The sequence below is a fragment of the Rattus norvegicus genome, chromosome 1 (genome assembly GCF_021556685.1).
Source record: "Rattus norvegicus strain SHRSP/BbbUtx chromosome 1, alternate assembly SHRSP_T2T, whole genome shotgun sequence".
In the NCBI taxonomy this organism is placed as follows: Eukaryota; Metazoa; Chordata; class Mammalia; order Rodentia; family Muridae; genus Rattus; species Rattus norvegicus.
This window is the reverse complement of record NC_141534.1, coordinates 228,503,549-228,525,778: the sequence shown is the minus strand read 5'-3', so window position 1 is coordinate 228,525,778 and position 22,230 is coordinate 228,503,549. Positions and strand designations below refer to the sequence as shown.

The 22,230-nt window shown below is 40.5% G+C and overlaps 1 pseudogene; it reads right to left on the bottom strand.

The window, feature by feature from the left end:
- Positions 1-20,595: 20,595 nt before the first annotated feature.
- LOC120100429 (small nucleolar RNA SNORA17) lies at positions 20,596-20,720 on the bottom strand (annotated as a pseudogene).
- Between the last annotated feature and the right edge of the window lie 1,510 nt (positions 20,721-22,230).

Genomic DNA, 22,230 nt, shown 5'->3' with positions numbered 1-22,230 from the left:
ATGGTTTTGGCTCCTTTGTCAAAAATCAAGTGACCATAGGTGTGTGGGTTCATTTCTGGGTCTTCAATTCTATTCCATTGGTCTATCTGTCTGTCTCTGTACCAATACCATGCAGTTTTTATCACTATTGCTCTGTAATACTGCTTGAGTTCAGGGATAGTGATTCCCCCTGAAGTCCTTTTATTGTTGAGGATAGCTTTAGCTATCCTGGGTTTTTTGTTATTCCAGATGAATTTGCAAATTGTTCTGTCTAACTCTTTGAAGAATTGGATTGGTATTTTGATGGGGATTGCATTGAATCTGTAGATTGCTTTTGGTAAAATGGCCATTTTTACTATATTGATCCTGCCAATCCATGAGCATGGGAGATCTTTCCATCTTCTGAGGTCTTCTTCAATTTCTTTCCTCAGTGTCTTGAAGTTCTTATTGTACAGATCTTTTACTTGCTTGGTTAAAGTCACACCGAGGTACTTTATATTATTTGGGTCTATTATGAAGGGTGTCGTTTCCCTAATTTCTTTCTCGGCTTGTTTCTCTTTTGTATAGAGGAAGGCAACTGATTTATTTGAGTTAATTTTATACCCAGCCACTTTGCTGAAGTTTATCAGCTTTAGTAGTTCTCTGGTGGAACTTTTGGGATCACTTAAATATACTATCATGTCATCTGCAAATAGTGATATTTTGACCTCTTCTTTTCCGATCTGTATCCCTTTGATCTCCTTTTGTTGTCTGATTGCTCTGGCTAGAACTTCAAGAACTATATTGAATAAGTAGGGAGAGAGTGGGCAGCCTTGTCTAGTCCCTGATTTTAGTGGGATTGCTTCAAGTTTCTCTCCATTTAGTTTAATGTTAGCAACTGGTTTGCTGTATATGGCTTTTACTATGTTTAGGTATGGGCCTTGAATTCCTATTCTTTCCAGGACTTTTATCATGAAGGGGTGTTGAATTTTGTCAAATGCTTTCTCAGCATCTAATGAAATGATCATGTGGTTCTGTTCTTTCAGTTTGTTTATATAATGGATCACGTTGATGGTTTTCCGTATATTAAACCATCCCTGCATGCCTGGGATGAAGCCTACTTGATCATGGTGGATGATTGTTTTGATGTGCTCTTGAATTCGGTTTGCCAGAATTTTATTGAGTATTTTTGCGTCGATATTCATAAGGGAAATTGGTCTGAAGTTCTCTTTCCTTGTTGTGTCTTTGTGTGGTTTAGGTATAAGAGTAATTGTGGCTTCGTAGAAGGAATTCGGTAGGGCTCCATCTGTTTCAATTTTGTGGAATAGTTTGGATAATATTGGTATGAGGTCTTCTATGAAGGTTTGATAGAATTCTGCACTAAACCCGTCTGGACCTGGGCTCTTTTTGGTTGGGAGACCTTTAATGACTGCTTCTATTTCCTTAGGAGTTATGGGGTTGTTTAACTGGTTTATCTGTTCCTGATTTAACTTCGATACCTGGTATCTGTCTAGGAAATTGTCCATTTCCTGAAGATTTTCAAATTTTGTTGATTATAGGTTTTTATAGTAAGATCTGATGATTTTTTGAATTTCCTCTGAATCTGTAGTTATGTCTCCCTTTTCATTTCTGATTTTGTTAATTTGGACACACTCTCTGTGTCCTCTCGTTAGTCTGGCTAAGGGTTTATCTATCTTGTTGATTTTCTCAAAGAACCAACTTTTGGTTCTGTTGATTCTTTCTATGGTCCTTTTTGTTTCTACTTGGTTGATTTCAGCTCTGAGTTTGATTATTTCCTGCCTTCTACTCCTCCTGGGTGTATTTGCTTCTTTTTGTTCTAGAGCTTTTAGGTGTGCTGTCAAGCTGCTGACATATGCTCTTTCCTGTTTCTTTCTGCAGGCACTCAGGGCTATGAGTTTTCCTCTTAGCACAGCTTTCATTGTGTCCCATAAGTTTGAGTATGTTGTATCTTCATTTTCATTAAATTCTAAAAAGTTTTTAATTTCTTTCTTTATTTCTTCCTTGACCAGGTTATCATTGAGTAGAGCATTGTTCAATTTCCACGTATATGTGGGCATTCTTCCCTTATTGTTATTGAAGACCAGTTTTAGGCCGTGGTGATCCGATAGCACGCATGGGATTATTTCTATCTTTCTGTACCTGTTGAGGCCCGTTTTTTGACCAATTATATGGTCAATTTTGGAGAAAGTACCATGAGGAGCTGAGAAGAAGGTATATCCTTTTGCTTTAGGATAGAATGTTCTATAAATATCCGTTAAGTCCATTTGGCTCATGACTTCTCTTAGTCTGTCTACATCACTGTTTAATTTCTGTTTCCATGATCTGTCCATTGATGAGAGTGGGGTGTTGAAATCTCCCACTATTATTGTGTGAGGTGCAATGTGTGTTTTGAGCTTTAGTAAGGTTTCTTTTACGTATGTAGGTGCCCTTGTATTTGGGGCATAGATATTTAGGATTGAGAGTTCATCTTGGTTGATTTTTCCTTTGATGAATATGAAGTGTCCTTCCTTATCTTTTTTGATGACTTTTAGTTGGAAATTGATTTTATTTGATATTAGAATGGCTACTCCAGCTTGCTTCTTCTGACCATTTGCTTGGAAAGTTGTTTTCCAGCCTTTCACTCTGAGGTAGTGTCTGTCTTTGTCTCTGAGGTGTGTTTCCTGTAGGCAGCAGAATGCAGGGTCCTCGTTGCGTATCCAGTTTGTTAATCTATGTCTTTTTATTGGGGAGTTGAGGCCATTGATATTGAGAGATATTAAGGAATAGTGATTATTGCTTCCCGTTATATTCATATTTGATGTGAGGTTATGTTTGTGTGCTTTCATTCTCTTTGTTTTGTTGCCAAGACGATTAGTTTCTTGCTTCTTCTAGGGTATAGCTTGCCTCCTTATGTTGGGCTTTACCATTTATTATCCTTTGTAGTGCTGGATTTGTAGAAAGATATTGTGTAAATTTGGTTTTGTCATGGAATATCTTGGTTTCTCCATCAATGTTAATTGAGAGTTTTGCTGGATACAGTAATCTGGGCTGGCATTTGTGTTCTCTTAGGGTCTGTATAACATCAGTCCAGGATCTTCTGGCCTTCATAGTTTCTGGCGAGAAGTCTGGTGTGATTCTGATAGGTCTCCCTTTATATGTTACTTGACCTTTTTCCCTTACTGCTTTTAATATTCTTTCTTTATTTTGTGCGTTTGGTGTTTTGACAATTATGTGACGGGAGGTGTTTCTTTTCTGGTCCAATCTATTTGGAGTTCTGTAGGCTTCCTGTATGTCTATGGGTATCTCTTTTTTTAGGTTAGGGAAGTTTTCTTCTATGATTTTGTTGAAGATATTTACTGGTCCTTTGAGCTGGGAGTCTTCACTCTCTTCTATACCTATTATCCTTAGGTTTGATCTTCTCATTGAGTCCTGGATTTCCTGTATGTTTTGGACCAGTAGCTTTTTCCGCTTTACATTATCTTTGACAGTTGAGTCAATGATTTCTATGGAATCTTCTGCTCCTGAGATTCTCTCTTCCATCTCTTGTATTCTGTTGGTGAAGCTTGTATCTACAGCTCCTTGTCTCTTCTTTTGGTTTTCTATATCCAGGGTTGTTTCCATGTATTCTTTCTTGATTGCTTCTATTTCCATTTTTAATTCCTTCAACTGTTTGATTGTGTTTTCCTGGAATTCTTTCAGGGATTTTTGCGATTCCTCTCTGTAGGCTTTTACTTGTTTATTAATGTTTTCCTGTGCTTCCCTAAGTGTGTTCAGGTCTTTCCTGAAGTCCTCCAGCATCATGATCAAATATGATTTTGAAACTAGATCTTGCTTTTCTGGTGTGTTTGGATATTCCATGTTTGTTTTGGTGGGAGAATTGGGCTCCGATGATGGCATGTAGTCTTGGTTTCTGTTGCTTGGGTTCCTGCGCTTGCCTCTCGCCGTCAGATTATCTCTAGTGTTACTTTGTTCTGCTATTTCTGACAGTGGCTAGACTGTCCTATAAGCCTGTGTGTCAGGAGTGCTGTAGACCTGTTTTCCTCTCTTTCAGTCAGTTATGGGGACAGAGTGTTCTGCTTTCGGGCGTGTAGTTTTTCCTCTCTACAGGTCTTCAGCTGTTCCTGTGGGCCTGTGTCTTGAGTTCACCAGGCAGCTTTCTTGCAGCAGAAAATTTGGTCTTACCTGTGGTCCCGAGGCTCAGGTTCGCTCGTGGGGTGCTCCCCACGGGCTCTCTGCAGCGGCAGCAACCAGGAAGACCTGTGCCGCCCCTTCCGGGAACTTCAGTGCACCAGGGTTCCAGATGGTCTTTGGCTTTTTCCTCTGGCGTCCGAGATGTGTGTGCAGGGAGCAGTCTCTTCTGGTTTCCCAGGCTTGTCTGCCTCTCTGAAGGTTTAGCTCTCCCTCCCACGGGATTTGGGTGCAGAGAACTGTTTATCCGGTCTGTTTCCTTCAGGGTCCGGCGGTGTCTCTGGCAGGGGTCCTGCCGCTCCTGGGCCCTCCCCCACAGGAGCCCAGAGGCCTTATACAGTTTCCTCTTGGGCCAGGGATGTGGGCAGGGGTGAGCAGTGTTGGTGGTCTCTTCTGCTCTGCAGCCTCAGGAGTGCCCACCTGACCAGGCGGTTGGGTCTCTCTCTCACCGGGTCTGGGAGCAGAGAGCTGCTGCGGGCCGGGATCCGCGGGTGTCGACAGAACTTTTCGAGAGGCTTGCAGAACAAAGAGGGGCTGGGCTGCTGAGGGCTCAATAAAAGATTTCTCAGGAGGGACTTATTTTGTCAACTCTTAGAATAATTAATGAGGGTGAATGATGATGTGTGCCTCAAGGAGAACGTTCTATATGAATTAACTTTTAACCTGGAATCTGGGGAGCACACACATCAACTTAAAGCAAATTAAGCATTCTCATTCTTTCCTGTTATGCAACTCATGGCTTTAAGATCAGTGGATAAAAATTAAATAAAAATTCTAAATAAAAATTCTAGTGTTGTTCTCTATGAAGTTCAACTCGCGGCACTGTTGAGGAGAGAGGACAGTTCTCCTCGCAGAGACATTGCCTTGTAAGGTTAGGTAGAAGTTGGAAAAGTTCTTTGTTTCAGTCATATCTAATTTCCATTACTTCTAGAAAATAATTGTGAAGCAGGCTCTGTTGGTGTTTAATAAAAAATGAGATCATCTCAGAAATAGATCACAGCACCTTTTTTTCTTAAAAATATTGCAGAATAAACTGTTCACTTTGCAATGTAAGACTCACTCTGTTCCATCCCCATCAAAGTATTTTTGAAAGAACATCATTACTCTTTATTAGTTGAATGGTAACAGGATAGTGCTTGACAATCCTACCCTTTTAGATTTCTCTAACCTTAGTATTTCAACACCCTTTGCAAGTATGTCACGATATATTTACCTCTGATTTAACAGTGCTCTGTTTTATGAGTTAGCTTATAATTAGCTCAAATCTGTAGGCACAGAGGGCTCAGGAGTTCCTACAACATGAAAAGCAACAGGCCAGGATGAATGACACAGGGGAGACCCTGGGGTGTTCTGAGTTACGAACTTTTTCTTGGTGTGAAGCTGTTTTCCAACTCCCGTTAGGAGTGCAAGAGAACGCAGAGTACAGTTTGTCCTCATCTGCATTTTTAGCTCAAGAAGACATAGAAACATTCTAAGAGTCAGGACAGTCCAGTGACCTGCCCTTAGAGTGAATGTCCATTGTTTCAGAGGTACAAATGGAAATGAGATTGCAGAACAGATGGCAACATGAAGAAGGTATTTCTATATTAAATGTTGAGTTGAAGGAGGTGAACCAGAGGTTTCTATTCATGCCAAGCTTTTGTCATCTTTTGACAAAAGATAAAACTCTTAAGTGGGGTGGGGAAATGGCCTTTCTGATACATCACTGAGGTCTGAGGGATGGTGTTTGTTCTTGGAGCATGACTGAGAAAATCTTGTTTCTGAAGAAATGTGTGTTTCCCAACAGCTTAGAGACTGTGTAAGCCTCTAATGATCCAGAGAATTACAATAGTTAAGCTAATTTTAACATCTCTGTGTTTTCTATGCCTTAGGCATTAAGTTCAGTACTTATTGAGGCATGTACTTATTAAGTCATGTACTTGGCCCCATTTCTTCCTCTCAGGTCTTTGAGGAGATATATTATTAATATCATATTTGATTTATATATGTTATAAGAAAACTGTAACAGAACACGTGGGTTACTTACTGAAGGTCCCACAGCTGGCAAGTGACAGCTTGTTAGTCATGCTTGAGTCTGGAGTGTGGGCTTCAAAGGCATTGCTATATTATCATTTTTCTTTATCATTCTGAGGCTCGACCTTCTCACCTGTAATTCCAGGCTAGAAATACAGCTGTGTGTCCTCTTTCCTCTGTTTGACACAGTTCTCAGAAAAGGTATGGGTAAAGAAAGTCTTCCAGTTTTCCTACATTTACCAGAACAGTGTGGGAAGACTCTAAGAACAAATTCTGGAAGGTCCGTGCCATTGGGACACTGACATTGACTTAACAATGATGCATTATCCCAGTTGGGCCTTTCTTGTATTGGAGTGATCTTGTAGAATCCTGGTCAGGTTGTTGTCAACCACCAGTGCTCTGGAAAGGTTGCTCTGAGATAAAAGGCTAGGATGGAGGTTGTCTTCCTCACTCATTTGTAGCAAGGCCTTAAGTAACACACATAGTTTAAATGTTTTTCAGGACAGTTGGGTCTAAACAGACCAAAAACTCATTCTTCTTGTGTGCTGAGTAGACTTGTGAGATACACCAGCAACATTCATGCTTGGTTAGTTCATGAAACAGTAAGTGGACTGAAAAATGGAATAACAAACCACAAACAACCACAGAAATAACTGGGCACAAGTGTTCCTCAGGTTGTTTAGATACTAGTTGTTCTTTCTAAGATCACCTGAAAAATCTATCATTCTTGGACTTTCCGGAGCTTGAGGGAAGAGAATGGGGAGGCCACTGTTCTCCTTGCCAGCAACCTTATAACCTTACATTTTCTTTTAAACTCTCTCTCTCTCTCTCTCTCTCTCTCTCTCTCTCTCTCTGATCTTACAATGTTGTACAGAATAACCTAGAACTCACTATGTAGCCTAGGGTGGCCCTGAACTTCTGGCAATCATTCTGCCTCAGCTTCCCAAGTTTTAAAATTATATGCGTGAACCACCAATCCTGGTTCTGTGGTTTTCTTAAAAAACAAAAACAAAAACAAAAAAACTTAACTACTTTTACTTGAAGTTTGATTTACTTTGATGCACTCATGTAACAAAACATTTCTATGTGAAAGGGAATTTTTTTATTAGATTGAGTTTAATTTAAACATAAACTTCCATGTATCTGAGCAATATTAAGTGAGTGTTCTCTCTAGAACATAAAATGTGGGGTAAAAGACTAAGAGAGAAGAGAAAATATTATCTCAACTTCTAGGACCAAGAAGCATTCACAGGGAACATACCAAGTGAGCCAGAAAGGAAATATTCCCCAACAGACACCCTTTGCTAACACAAATTCCCTGTGAACATACCAGCTGAATAGACCAGGAAAAAAATGCAACACACAGCAATTACACTCTCTGAAAACCCAGAGATGAAAACCCAAGGAATGAAATACCTACCCAATAAAGACAAAATCAAGAAACCAGCCCCTAGATCTACAATTACCCCCAAACCAGCTGTCAAGACTCCAGCATAAGAACATAATTATAAACAGCCAGAGCAATATATCTCCTCTGGAACCCAGCTGTCCTACCACAACAGGCCCTGGATATTCCAAAATAGTTGAAACACAGAGAAAGAGACATTAAAACCACCTTGTGAAGATGATAGAGGTCCTTAAAAAAGAAATTGAAAAATCCCTTAAAGAAATCCAAGAAAACACAAATATTAAAAGGAAATGAATAAAAGTGTTCAAGACCTGAAAATGGAAATAGAATCAATAAAGGAAACAAAAATGGAGGAAATTTTGGAAATGAAAATTTTAGAAAATTGAACAGGAATTACAGAGGCAAACTTCAGCAACAGAATGCAAGATAGAAGAGAGAATCTTGGGCACTGAAGATATGGTAGAAGAAGTGGACACATCAATCAAAAAAATGTTAACTATAAGGAACTGCTAATACAAAATATCCAGGATATCTAGACCACTATGAAAAGACAAAAACCTAAGAATCATAGGAATAGAGGAAGGAAAATTTTAACTCAAAAGCACAGAAAATACTTTCAACAGAATCATAGAAGAAAAATTTCCTGAACTAAAGAAGGAAATGCTAATAAAGGTACAAGAAGCATATAGAACACCAAATGGATTGAACTGGAAAAGAAAGTCTCCTTGATCCATAACATCAAATCACCAAACATAAACAATAAAGAATATTAAAAACAGCAAGGAAAAAAAGATAAGTAACAAATAACGATAGACCTATTAGAATTACAGCTAACTTCTGTCAGGAATCATCTAAGAAAGACTAAAGCCAGCAGGTGGCCTTCCTGGAGTTGGTTCACCTTTTTGCATAGATTAAGATATGAGAGCTCTGAGAGGTTAAGTCCCAAAGAGACTTCACCTCATGATTACTTCTTGCAGCTGATATGCCTTTCCTGTCATTGTTAAATTAATATAATACCTCATTGAGATTTCCTACAGATCAACATAAGAATGAAATTTCATGAAGTAAATGGTGGTTAGATGAATTAATGATTTTATAAATTTCCTGATTCGATTCAAATAATCTTAGGAAGAAAGTTTTAAGAGGTAATTTTAAGTTGTTTTGCTAGAAAAGTATAATAAAGTTAAAATCAAGAATAGAATGTGCTAGCTCTTCATAATAGTAAGTAAAGGTTGCATATTTAAAAAGACAATCACCTTTCATAATTACACACACAAAAAAAAGAGAAATAGGCTTGGGACAAATTTATGTTCACGGAAAAGCATTCAGGTCCAAGGATGAAGCCACAGGTATGCATTATGATAAAGCAAGGCCATATGAAACTATTGTTCTGAATTTATAATGAGCTTAGAAAATGAAACACTGATTTGAACTTAATATCATCATCCTTTGTAATTCCCATTTTGTATAACATTCTTTCTATGAGGTAATTTTCTAAACATTTTTGTCTAAGAAAGTATAAAAAGCCTGAGAAAAGAAATAAAGATGATGGGATTGGCTTAGGGAGCTCTACTCCCTCCCTCCCTCCCTCCCTTCCTCCCTCCCTCCCTCCCTCCCTCCCTCCATCCAAATGTATATGCATATGTCTGTTAGTTTTGTTTATATGTACTTTTGTAGGTATATGTGTATGTGTAAGCATATGCGAGCACTTGTGAATTAATTGAGACAAATGACAGGACCTGGTCAGAATGTGTGTGTATAAATATATGTATGTCTGTGCATACTTGCCTGTGTAAAGGATTTTAATTCTTTTCTTTTACTTCCTCTCTGGCTCACAAAGAGTTAACAGCCTAGCCAGCCAGAGGCTTCTGGCTGCCTGGCCAGTAAAGGGAATGCAGCAATAAATCCTTTACCTAATTTCCAGCTGCTATATAGCATGTGTTAATCACCAAAGGCAGCAGTTTTCAGCCACAGAATAAGCAAGAGAGTGTTAAGTCTCCAAAAGCCATCAGCTAATAGCATGCAGTACAGTTAGAGAAAGTTACAACGCCAGAGATCATCAGTCTTTTGGCCTTAGTCCAATGCTGTGTCCCACATCAGCTTGTTTCCCTAAGGCCTGGAGGTCCCTGGCAGACTTCACACTTAGTGGAGACTCTAAAAACTACAAGGGCCTGGAGAGATGTATAACAGACTCTAAGAGACCACAGATGCCAACCCAGACTACTATATCAAGAAAAATTTCTAACCACCATAGATGGAGAAAATAAGATATTTTATGATAAAATCAAATTTAAACAATATCTACCTACAAATCCAGCCATAAAGAAAGGGCTAGGAGTTCCTTCTGCCAGCCTAAGGAGGTTAATTACACCCTAAAATAACCCACACCACATGGGAAATAAATAATCTCAAACCAGCAAAGAAGGGACGCAACAACACCTACACTCACAGTCCATACTCCTATACCCACAGACACATTCTCTCTCTCTCTCTCTCTCTCTCTCTCTCTCTCTCTCTCTCTCACACACACACACACACACACACACTCACACACACACACTCACACAGAGAGAGAGAGAGAGAATGAGAGACAGAGAGATAGAGACAAACAGAGACAGACAGAGATAGAGACAGAGAGAGAGAAAGAGGGAGAGGGAGAGAGAGAGAGAGAGAGAGAGAGAGAGAGAGAGAGAGAACACACCACAACCACCACCACCATCAAAATAGTAGAAATTAAACAATCTTTGGTCATTGTTCTCTCTTAATATCAAAGTTCTCAATTCTCTAATAAAAAGACATAGATTAATAGTACAGAGGTGAAGACAGAATCCGTCCTTCTGCTATACCCAAGAAATACACCTCAACATCAAAGACAGACATTACCTTAGGGTAAAGTGTTGGAAAAACATATTGCAAGCAGACGGACCTAAGAAGCCATCTGGTATAGCTATTTTAATATCTAAACTACATAAAGACCAAACAAAGAGAATTACATGGCAATTTTCTTTATGGACATATATGCAAAAATAATAAAATACTTGCATACCAAATCCAACAACACATCAAAAAATCTTCCATCATGATCAAGTAGCCTTCATTTTAGAGATCCAGGGATGGCTCAACACGCAAAAATCAATAAATATAATCTACCACATAAACTGAAAGAAAAAAACACATGGTCATCTTATTAGATAGAGAAAGGTCTTTGACAAAATCCAAGATGCTTTCATGATAAAAATTCTGGGGTGATTAGAGATACAAGGGAAATACCAAAACATAATAGAGGCAATTTACAACAAGTCTACAGCCAACATTAAATTAAATGGAGAAAAATTCAAAGCAATTTAACTAAAGTCAGGAATAAGAAATAGTTATCTATTCTATACCCATTCAATATAGAACTTGAAGTCTTAGCTAAAGCAATAAGACAACTGAAGGAGATCAAGGGTATACAAATTGAAAAGGAAGAAGGGAAAGTATCATTCCTTGCAGGTTATATAATAGTATACATAAGTGACCCTAAAAATTCCACCAGGGAACTTCTACAGCTGACAAACAGTTTCAGCAAAGTAGCTGGACACAATATCAATTTCACAAAAATCAGTTGCCTTCCTATATACAGAAGACAAATAGTCTGAGAAAGAAATCAAGGAAACCACACTTTTCAAAATGGCCCCAGGTAATATAAAATATCTTGGGGTATCTCTGCTAAGGTAATGAAAGGTTTGATAAAATTTGATAAAGACTATGATTAAAAACTCAAGTCATTGAAGAAGGTATCAGAAGACAGAAAGATCTATGCTCATGGATTGGAAGGGTTAATATAGTAAAACTTACCATCCTACCAAAAGCAATCTATAGATTCAAATGCAATCCTGATTAAAATTTCAACACAACTATTCACAGACTTTGAAAGAACAATTCTCATTTCTTATGGAAGTACGAAAATACCAGGATATCTAAGACACTTCTGAACAAAAAAAGAACTGCGTATGGTTCCCAATTTCAAGTTCTACTGCAAAACTATAGTAATAAACATCACCTAGCATTGGCATAAACACAGACACATTGATCGCTATAATTGAATTGATAACCTATTCATAAATCCACAAACAAATGGACAACTGGTTTTTAATTTAAAAACAGGCAGAAATATACAGAAACAAGACATCTCCTTCAACAAATAGTGCTGGTTAAACTGGATGTCTACATGTAAGAAGAATGCAAACAGATCCATCTCTATCACTCTTCATAAAACTCAAGTCCAAGTTGGTCAAAGAACTAAACATAAAACCATATGCTGAACCTGATAGAAGAGTAAGTGGGGGATGGGCTAAATGCATTGGCACAGGAGAAGACTTTCTGAACAGACCACTGAGAGTGCAGACACTAAGATCAATAATAATGAATGGGACCTCACGAAACTGAAAAGTTTCTGTAAAGGAGAGGGCACTGCCGGTTGAACAAAGTGGCAGCCTACAAAATAGAAAAAAATTTTACCCACTTCATATCTGATAGAGGATCAATATACAAAATATATAAAGAACTCAAGAAACTAAATATCAAAACCCCAAATAAATCCACTTTTAAAAATGGGGTACAGATCAAAACAGTTTTCGACAAGCAAAACTCAAATGGCTGAGAAATACTTAAAGAAATGTTCAACATTCTTGGATATCAGGGAAATGCAAATTAAAAGTACCAGAGTAAGCTACAATCTGTAGACCCAGGGAGATTTGAAGAAGGGTCAAGGGAGGGGGACACATGGATCTCCCTGGGATGGAGAAATAGATTTTGTGGGTGAACTGAAGGCCGGTAAGGACAGGAGGAGGTGGTTCAGAGCAGGAGGAGAGACAGGGTAGAGGATGAGAATGTGGGAAGAGACATTTGAAACTGAGGGACATTTGAGGGATGATATGGAAACCTAGTGCAGCAGAAACTTTATAAAATGTATAAAGGTGATCTTAATGAGGACTCCTAATAATGGGGGATATGGAGTACCAACTGGCCATCTCTTGTCACCAAAGGAGACTTCCAGTAGTGGGACTGAGTTGCATTTAATTGAATTATTGGGCAAGGGGGTCCAGTGGAACCTGCAAACAATCTAGATTGTTGCTAAGACAATGGATTATTCTCCCCAAACTAACAGCAGGGTCTTACTGTTGAAGACAATATCCACTGAACATGAAGAGTTGAGCTGATGTCTGCATGGAGCCTTCACACCTGTGTTCTAGCGTCTTTGGTGTGAGAAGGTACCCTGCAGGTTACCAAAAGAGAACTGTAAACACCAACCCACCCATAAGACTTTTGACCTACAATCTGTCCTGCCTGCAGAATATGATAGGACAATGGTGGCACAGAAGTTGTGGGAGTAGCCAACTAATGTCTGACTTGACTGAAGGTCCATTTTTTGTGATAGAACCCATACCCAACACTGCTAGGTAACCAAGAATCAGAGAGCAGATAGCCTACAAACTTAGGATAAACCAAACACTACTGCTCTACAAAATAAAAATAAATTGTATCAATAAAATGACTCCTATTGATAGTCTGCTATACTTATAGACCAGTGCCTTATTTGGTATTCATCAGAAAATATCCCTTGCAGCAAATGGGAATAGACATAGAGACCCACAGCCAGACATCATATGGAAAAAGAGCCTAAATGAGATATCTTCAAATCTCACTCTTTAGAGCTCAGGAACACTGAACAGAGGAGTTGTAAGAGCCAGAGGGCATGGAGGACACCAGGAGAACAAGGCCTTGTGACTAAGATGAGCAAGGTGCCTATGAACTCACAGAGACGGCAGCAGTTAGCACAGAGCTACATGGGTCTGCACCAGGTCCTCTGTGTATAACTTTCAGTTTAGTATTTCCACAGGACTCCTGAGTGTGAAAACAAGTATGTTTCTGATGATTGGGCCAGCTCTTGGGACTCTTTTCCTGCTGTTGAGTTGACATTTGCCACTTTGATGTGATGTTTGCTGCATTTCATTATATCTTATTTTGTCATGTTTGGTTGTTATCTCTTAGAAGCCTGTTCTTTTGTAATAAGAGTCAGAAAGGGAGTGAATACAGAGCAGAGGGAGGGTAGAGAGGAGCTGGGAGGATTAGATGGAGAGGAAATTACAATCCAATATAATATATGAAACGATAATTTGTTTGCAATGAAAGAAAAACACTTTTAAATGCAAAGCAAAAAAAAAGATTTCTAATTTTGTAATGTGATAGGAAAGATTTGCTGAGGTAATACTACTTAAGTGTAGTACAGAGGAGTTCCTGAGGAGTGATTAGCACCCAGGACATAAAAACACAAGAGCTGTAGCAGCACTGTGCGACTGCCAAGGCTTCTCACTAATAATTAATCTCTGTCTGTGACATTATAAGGGAGGGACTTGTTACTTTTCTCACTTCTCTCTTTTTCATTTTTGAGACAGGTTTTCGCATGCTAGCTCAGGCTGGCCTGAAACCTGTGGCAATCCTTCCCAGTTATTCAGATTATAGGTAGAAACTACCATGGCTGACTTCCATGACTTTGTACTACTTCTTTAATCCCCCTCTTCTTTTTACAATGGTGAGAGACTCAAACCCAAGATAAGCCCTCTCTGACTAAGCTATGTCCTCAGCTCTGAGGAAGGAGTTCTGAAGACTCTATGATCCCATTCAAGATTGCAAAAGGACTCAGTAAAAATGAATGGAGGGGAGGATAGGTGTTTAGGTGGGAAGAGTTTGAATGGAAGGACAATTCCTGAGTAGAAAGGAGAAAATCTGAAGAAACTCAGGCCTTCCCTATAAGTAAGATGCAGATTTAAGGCCCGGAATTGAGGCTAACTTTAAACAAAGTCCACAGGGACAGAAGGATGACATCAATGAAATAAAGAGCAGAGTGTGTGGGGACAGTGAGAAGGGCTCACACCCTCTGTACACCTCTGTGACAAAAGGTTCCCTTGGCAGAAGTGACGCACAGAAGGTGTCAGGAAGGGGGAGCTGACTTCAATCTCAGAATAAAAAGTCCCCATGGTTTTCAATCTTCTGTGTTAGTTTACTGTACCTGCAGGTAAGAAAGATATTTGAAATTCCAGCAGGAAAATAATAGAGGTGATTTATTTTTTTCGGAGCTGGGGACCGAACCCAGGGCCTTGTGCTTGCTAGGCAAGTGCTCTACCACTGAGCTAAATCCCCAACCCCTTAGAGGTGATTTTTGCAGGGGAGAGTTTAACTACTAGCATCAAATAGATAGGATGATAAGGTAATGTCACTTTGGCCAAATGCATTTGAAGAATTACAGCGTTCTTTTCATAGATTAGAGAAATGTACATTAAGATAATATTCACATTGCCGAAAAGATCAGGATCTAGGAAACATCAAACACATACATAAAACATATGGAATATATTTTCTCAAAACTTGATTGAAGAACATTGAAATGAAGACATCAAGTCTGTACAGACATTGATAAAAAGTTCCCTTGAGGAAGGCAAGAAAGTTAACTTGAGGGATATGAACCCTCCAAAGCGAATCTAAGAAATCTGCAAAAAGGAGAACTGTAGCTTTGGAATGAGAGATGAGAAGTGAATGCTTCCTTTTGAGATCTGATGTCCTCACAGCTCTCCTTGGGGACTAGGACCTTCCTGCACAAATATTTCACCCAGGAGTTGGCTTCTCTAGTTCTTAGATGACCACAGAAAAGGAGTTGGGAGGTCATGATGACCACCTTAAAGTGGAGGGTGTAGCAGTAAGTTCATATTGCCTGTTCTTTAGATGGAGCAGGGAGATGGCAGAAGGGCATCTCCAACTTTGATTTGCATAGGAATCATCTGAGCACCCACTTAAAAGGAAGAGTCAGATTCAGTCTGTGTGCTTTGTCAGAGGAGGTGGCCCTGGGCTCCTAGTAGCTGAGAGTCTGCATTTCTAATGAACAACCAGTGATGTAAGAGCATCCTCAGATATCTCTAAGTATAAGAACAGGCCAAATGGTTGAAGCAGACACTTGAGGGTTCTTTGGAAAAGTCAGATGGATGTTGTTTTCCTGGGGCAAGCATGCGAAGGAATGTTTTGTTAAAGTGGACACAGGTGTGAAAGGCTACGGCAGACTCATAAAGCAATGTTTCGCTGAAGCAGACACAGGAGAGAGGATGGTCTGCTAAAGCAAGCACATGAAAAGACATCGGATGAAGGATTCTTTGCTAACAACACGTATGTGTTGGTCCACCTTACATTTTGTGCTATCTCTGTTATGTCATGCCACCGCTGTTGCTAACCTGACTCTACCAAATTGGACTGCTGGTGTATCTGTGCTCTGTTTGCAAGGGGATCGAACTGCCGCTGCTAACCTGTGAACTGAACTGCCGATTGCCAGACAACACAGACAGGAATTGCTCCAAAGAACCCTTCTAGACATGTCCACTTCCCCTGTATCCTCTTTTCAATCACCTCTGGTGGGTAGTGGGCTAAAGGGAAGTTATCATGTTTAAGAACCATCATTAAAAATAAGATTTTAAAAAATTAGAGTTACACATGGTATCAACACAGAAAAAAACGTGGATGTGGCAAAATCTGACAAGTGACTGTGGCTTGAGTTTGTGTAACAGAGAGGAGGGGAGGGAAAGGAAACAGGGAGAGGGGAAGGGGCATATAGTTGAAGATCAACAGGGAGACAGTTTGCTTTCGCTGGCAGTTCAGGGTTCTATTAAGAGATAGGAAACAAGTAGGAAGGGTGGGAAGAAGGGAACAAGAGTGAGAGTGTCACCCCAGGCTGTTGGTGCCTCTCTGATCTGTCTTTGCTGGCCAGCTTCCAATACCTTCTGTTCTTGCTCATTTCTTAGATGTACACATCTTATTTCCTTGACATGTCCATTTTACTTGGAGTATTTTTTCTGAGATAAGCTCTAGTCTCACTCTATATACTAGACCAACCTCAAACTTATGCCACTCCTGCCTTCAGGTCCCTGAGGTTCAGATTATTGGCTTGAGCTACCAGGCTAGGGCTATTCCCCTCTTCTGTCACTAACATTTTTGTATTTACAAGTGTTTATTTATTGAAATACAAAGAGGATCTGTGGGTCCATGCTCTTCTTTCCAATGCTATTAGCATCTAGCCCAACACAGAACATGGCATAGTGCACATTTAGTGAGCATTTTAGATGAAAAGATGAAGCCATGTTGTTGTGACCCAGACTCTCTGGAACTTTCAGACCAGATGTAAAACCCAACTGTTAGGAAGTCTAGTCTCAAAGCCATCAGAAAATATTAATGTAGTAAAATGAAGGCTAAAGATGTGCAGAAAAGAATGGGTATGTTTGTTTAGTCAAATGTAATCAACTTAATATGGGAGAAAACACAGATTCAGCATACCTGCTGTGTGTAGGTGTAGTAAAAATACATCATTTTATATTATTGAATCCTCATAAAAATATTATTAGGTGGGTATCAGGACACAGAGATTGCGTTATTACAAGTTATCTTCTCAGGTTCTTAATGTGCTAAAGAGAATTGAGTTCATGTACCCTATCAGTAAGCTCTTCGAAGTCCTAACTCTGCCGTCTGCGACAGCCTATAATGCCAGCAGGGTACAGTGGTCTCCTCTGGCTGCATCTGAGATATTTCTGATTTTTTACTAGATAATATGTACTGAAAAATAATTATTGAGGGAATGAAGGGCTAGCACATTGCCCATTTGGAAATTATGCATCCTTCTCATATATTATACTGTATGGACTGAGATGTATGGAAACATATCTTGAGATGTGTTCTGGAATTCTTTTGCCATGTTGGAAAATGCTTCTCAGTCATTGCTCAGTATTTCTTTTACTGGTACCTAAGGAGCTTTTTTTTAAAAAGTTGTTTTGAGAACTTAATACATGAACATTGCATCTGTTTCCTTTCTACCCTTTTCTCCTCCAGCTCTCTTCCCATATCCTCCCTCTCCAATTCATGATCATATATGTATGTATATAAGTTGTATGTGTGTGTATGTATGTATGTATTCCTTTGTAAATATGACACAAGCTAGAGTTATCTTAGAAAATAGACTTCAACTGAGAAAATGTCTCTGTGTCAGATTAGTCTGTAGGCTATCCTTCAGGACATCTTTTTTTTTCAAGCAAATATACATTTTTTAATATAAAACATGTAGATGGAGAGAGTATTGTAAGGTTTTCTTTCTTTTAAAAATTTTTATTGGTTATTTTATTTATTTACATTTCAAATGTTATCACTCGTCTCTGTTTTCCTTCTGCAAACCCCCATCTCCTCCTCCTCCCCTTGCTTCTTTGAGGGTGTTCTCCCACCCACCCACTCCCACCTCACTGTCCCAGCATTCTCCTATACTGGGACATCAAGCCTTCACAGAACCAAGGGCCTCCCCTCCCACTGATGCCAGATAAGGCCATCCTCTGCTACATATGCAGCTGGAGCCATGGGTTGCTCCATGTGTACTCTTTGGTTGGTGGTTTAGTCTTTGAGAGCTCTGGGGCGTCTGGTTGGTTGATATTGTTGTTCTTCTTATGGAGTTGCAAATCCCTTCAGCACAGGACATCTTCTTAATTCATGATTGATGTCGGAGGGCCCAGCTCTCAGGGCAAAATGCCATCTTGGAAAGCAGTCCTGGGATGTACAAGAAAGCAAACTGAGCAAGCCAGTAAGCAGCAGTTCTCTGTGGCATCTGCTTCAATTCTTGCTTTGATTTCTTTCTCTGACATTCCTCAGCAATGGAGGTGTCAGATAAAAAATATCCTTTCCTCCTCCAGGTCATAGTCTTTATCAGAACAGTAGAAATTTACCTAGGACACACACGCACACATGCACACATGCGCGGATGCACATATACCTTATTGAGTCCCCTTTGCATTGCTCATGTGCTCGTTCCTATGTCCTGGGAAGACCACTCAGGATTGGACCACCTATGTGGGAGCTTTTCCCTGAAAGAAACTGATTCTCCCTCTTTCAGCATCTGTTGACCACCTGTCTTCATCAATGGTGGGAACGTGTGAACTTTGCCCTGTCCAGGGAGCATATTCCCCCCTTCTTTAACTTTGTATTGGTTCATTGTGAACTTCACATCGTGCACTCCATTCCCACTCATCATCTCTCCCTCCACTTATATCAGCCCTCCAGTCTTGCAATCTCTCCATAACAGACAAAAAAATCTTCCTGTGGAAGCTGCAGTGTGTCAAGCGTGTCCCACAGTATACCTTATGTCTACACTTTGCTTGCAAATGTTCGTTGCAATGACTTGTTGGTCTGGTAAGAGAACTCTGGCTTCTGCCACACTATTAATACTGGACCCTCACTGGGACTCCTCTCATATATCCTGTTGTTTCCTGTGTCACAGAGATCCTATAGTTTTATATCTGAAGAACTAGCCCCTTCACAAATTCTAGCAATTGATCAATGGGGTAAATTTTGGGGTGGGCCAATTAAAACCCTGTATCTTTGCCTGAGAGGTATCTGAGATGATCAGCCCACCTGTTCTCCCACTCTCATGCACTTGGAGATTGGTCACCCATAGCCCTCTACTGTTAAGCAGGTGAGGTGCACCTGTTCTCAAGAGTGCTGCAGTAGGTTGGGGACAGGGACAATTTTCCTGCTCTCATGACCTAGGGCCATCTTTCCTGCCTGCTGTGGGTACCAAGGAGTGAGGGGAAGAAGGGAGAGCATTTCTTCCTAGCCCATTCTGGCACATAGCAAATGAGAGGCAATGGTAGCTCGCCCATACCACCCACCATCAGGGTCAGTTCTACTGGGCTGCCCAGGTGAGTACAGGGCCTGCTCTCCTGAGGGCTGAGGAATGTGAGGGGCAGTGCCAGGTCTCCTGCTCTCATGACCCTATTGGGGCCAACTCTCTAGCCTGTCTCCTGTGGCAAGGGCAAAAGGGAAGGAAGGGGATCTTTTCCTTGCCAATGCCACCTCAGAGCAGACAATAGACAGGGCCAGCTCTCCCATGCTCATGCCCTCAGGCCCAACTCATGCATAACCCCTACATCCCAGATTAGCTCAACTGTACTGCCCAGGTGAGGTGCAGGATCTGGTACTCCAAGTGCTGCCTCTGGTGAAGGGCAGGATCAGCTCTTTTGCTCTCATGATCCCAGGGCCAGGGTCTTAACTGCCTTAGGTGTGAGTGTGTGGGTATTTCTCCATCGTTCACACTACCACAGGGAGATGAGTGGTAGGGGCAGTTCTACACTCAAATCTTTGCAAAGGCTCATTCACAGCTTCTGCAGTGTGAGGGGCAGATCTCCCAAATACTGCAGCTGCTTAGGGGCTGGGTCAGCCATTAGGGCCAACTCTCCCATGACACCCACATGAGGGGTGAGACCAGTTCTGCACAGCCCTCAGATATCAACATGTCTCCCATGGCAGTCCAGACCAAGGGCATCCACCTGGCTTTGGTGCTAACAGACCCTTGCTGTTGCAGGGTCACAGACCCAGACGTGGCCCCCAGTGTCAGCACAGGTAATGGACTTGTTTCCAGGTGGCATCACCAGCTACTCATGTCAGGCTGCTCCTCAGTACCTTCAAGTCTCTAGTTCTGTCTCTCTTCTTTGTATACTTCTGTTTCTGTTTCTCTTCCATCTCTCCATCATTTACTGGCTCCTTTTAGTGATGCCTGGGGTCTCTGAGCATCTGGAGTCATTTTGGGTGTGATCTGGGAAGTTCTATGTCCCACTCATGCATTATGGCACTGAGCAGGGGTCATCTCGAGCCTAGTCTGTCTCCCCAAGGCCTGGGAGGTGCTGGACTGGTGTTCATCTTAGGGTAGCTTCCTGTCCTAGCCCCATGGTGTCAGTCTGGTGGTTGCCTTAGGCTCATTCCTCTTCCAGCCCAACTGAGTGACCATCAGTCTTGGATATACTTCTGTCATGGGTCTGCAGTCTCAGCTGGGATTCTTCTAGTCTCAGACTTGCTTCCTGTCCTGAGAACCTGACCAGGACTACCTTGCACCAGAGTAGTGGTTGTCTCATGGTAGTAACCTGTCAGGGTCCCCTGGCACCAGACTGGTGGTCGTCTTGAGCTCACTTTTTGCAGGGAATGTTAAGCTACTAATCACTCAGATGTCTATAGGTCAGGACACCGAGTGTAGACATAGCTTCTCTCCTCTCTGCCACCTACTGGCTCATATGTGACCCACTTCCGCAAAGCATTGAGGGACAGGCAGAGATCTTTTTAAGATGGATTTTCTTAAAAGCGTCATCTAAGGAATTTAAATCCACAGTCTTACTGAAAGTGTGTGTGTTTGTGTGTGTGTCTGTGTGTGTGTGTATGAAATTTCTGTTATTTATACACATTAAGAGTAAGGTGTTTACATTTATTTTATTTTGGTTTTTGAGTTGTATTGCCCTATAAAGCACATGCTGACTGGAAGGGTGAATGTAACGAGTTAAATGATAGTAAACAAACATTTAAAATGAGCTTTGTGGAGCAGGAGAGATGACTCAGCAGTTAAAACACTCATTGCTTTTGCAGAAAATCTGGGTTTAGCACCAGCATCCACATAAAGGCTTACAGCCCTCTGAACTTCAGTTCCAGGGGATCCGATGCCCTATTTTTGTGTCCATGGGAATCACAGAGGCAAGAAGTACACATACATACATGCAGACAAAAACAGCCACATAATAAATAAACATAAACAAATCATTAAAACAAGCTCTGTGTACAACTTTAGGGATCTGTGATAAAGCAAAGGTTGCCACCTGTCTTCCCACATCCATATATTCTTTCTTTTTAATAAGTATCTGATGGTAAATATGCATCAAAATACATCGGCATTTGGTTGAAGAACTGCTGCAACATCCTTCAGTGAACTGAGTCCAAGGAGCTGAGTGACTCCATGTCTTTGCCTCTCTTTGGCTTGCCTGACCATATAGCCAGCAAATTACAAGCAGTGTGTGAGAGAGATGAATGTCTCCATTAACCTACCATAGTTTGAAAAGTGTACTACACACAGGTACTGATACCAATCCTATTTCCATTACATTTTAAATTATTAATCATTAGTTATATGTTGAATTTGTGTTTATCAAGCTCTACCCCTTAAACATTTTTTTCAGGATTTCTCCTTCCTCCCTTTGCAGTCACAACATAATTATGGTGAGTCCCTTTAAAATGTGTGCATAGATGTGCAGACAAGAAATGAAACAACATTGACTGTTTAATGTTTGCTACAAAACATGATAACTGCAGAAGTCTATTAACTTCTTCTTTATGATTTAGTACCAGTATATTTTGAATTTGGAACAAGGAGGATTCTCAATTAGGAAGATATCATTAAATCCTGGAATAATCAGGAGGTTATGGGAAATAGTAAAACAGAGAGAAAATAAGATTTAATAAAGTTAGAGATGATGGAAATCACTTCCTTCAGTTCCTTCAGAGTTAAAAGAAGAGGGGAGAAGCAAGGAAGTGTTTGGAAATTCACTTTGGGTGACTATTGATTGCCTGGGAAAAGAAAGGTCTCAAGGTTAAACTACCTGTCAGAAGTAAACCTCAAACATAGGCCTTGGGAGAACAAGTTTCAGGTAACCATGCTGGTGATGATCTAGACTGGGCAATTACCCACTGATGCAGGAAACCAGGAAGGCTTGTCACCTGCAGGCCTGGCAAGAGAGCTTAAAACTCAGTGTAAAAAGTGACATTTGGAATTTGGCTTTCTTAAAATTTTGTGT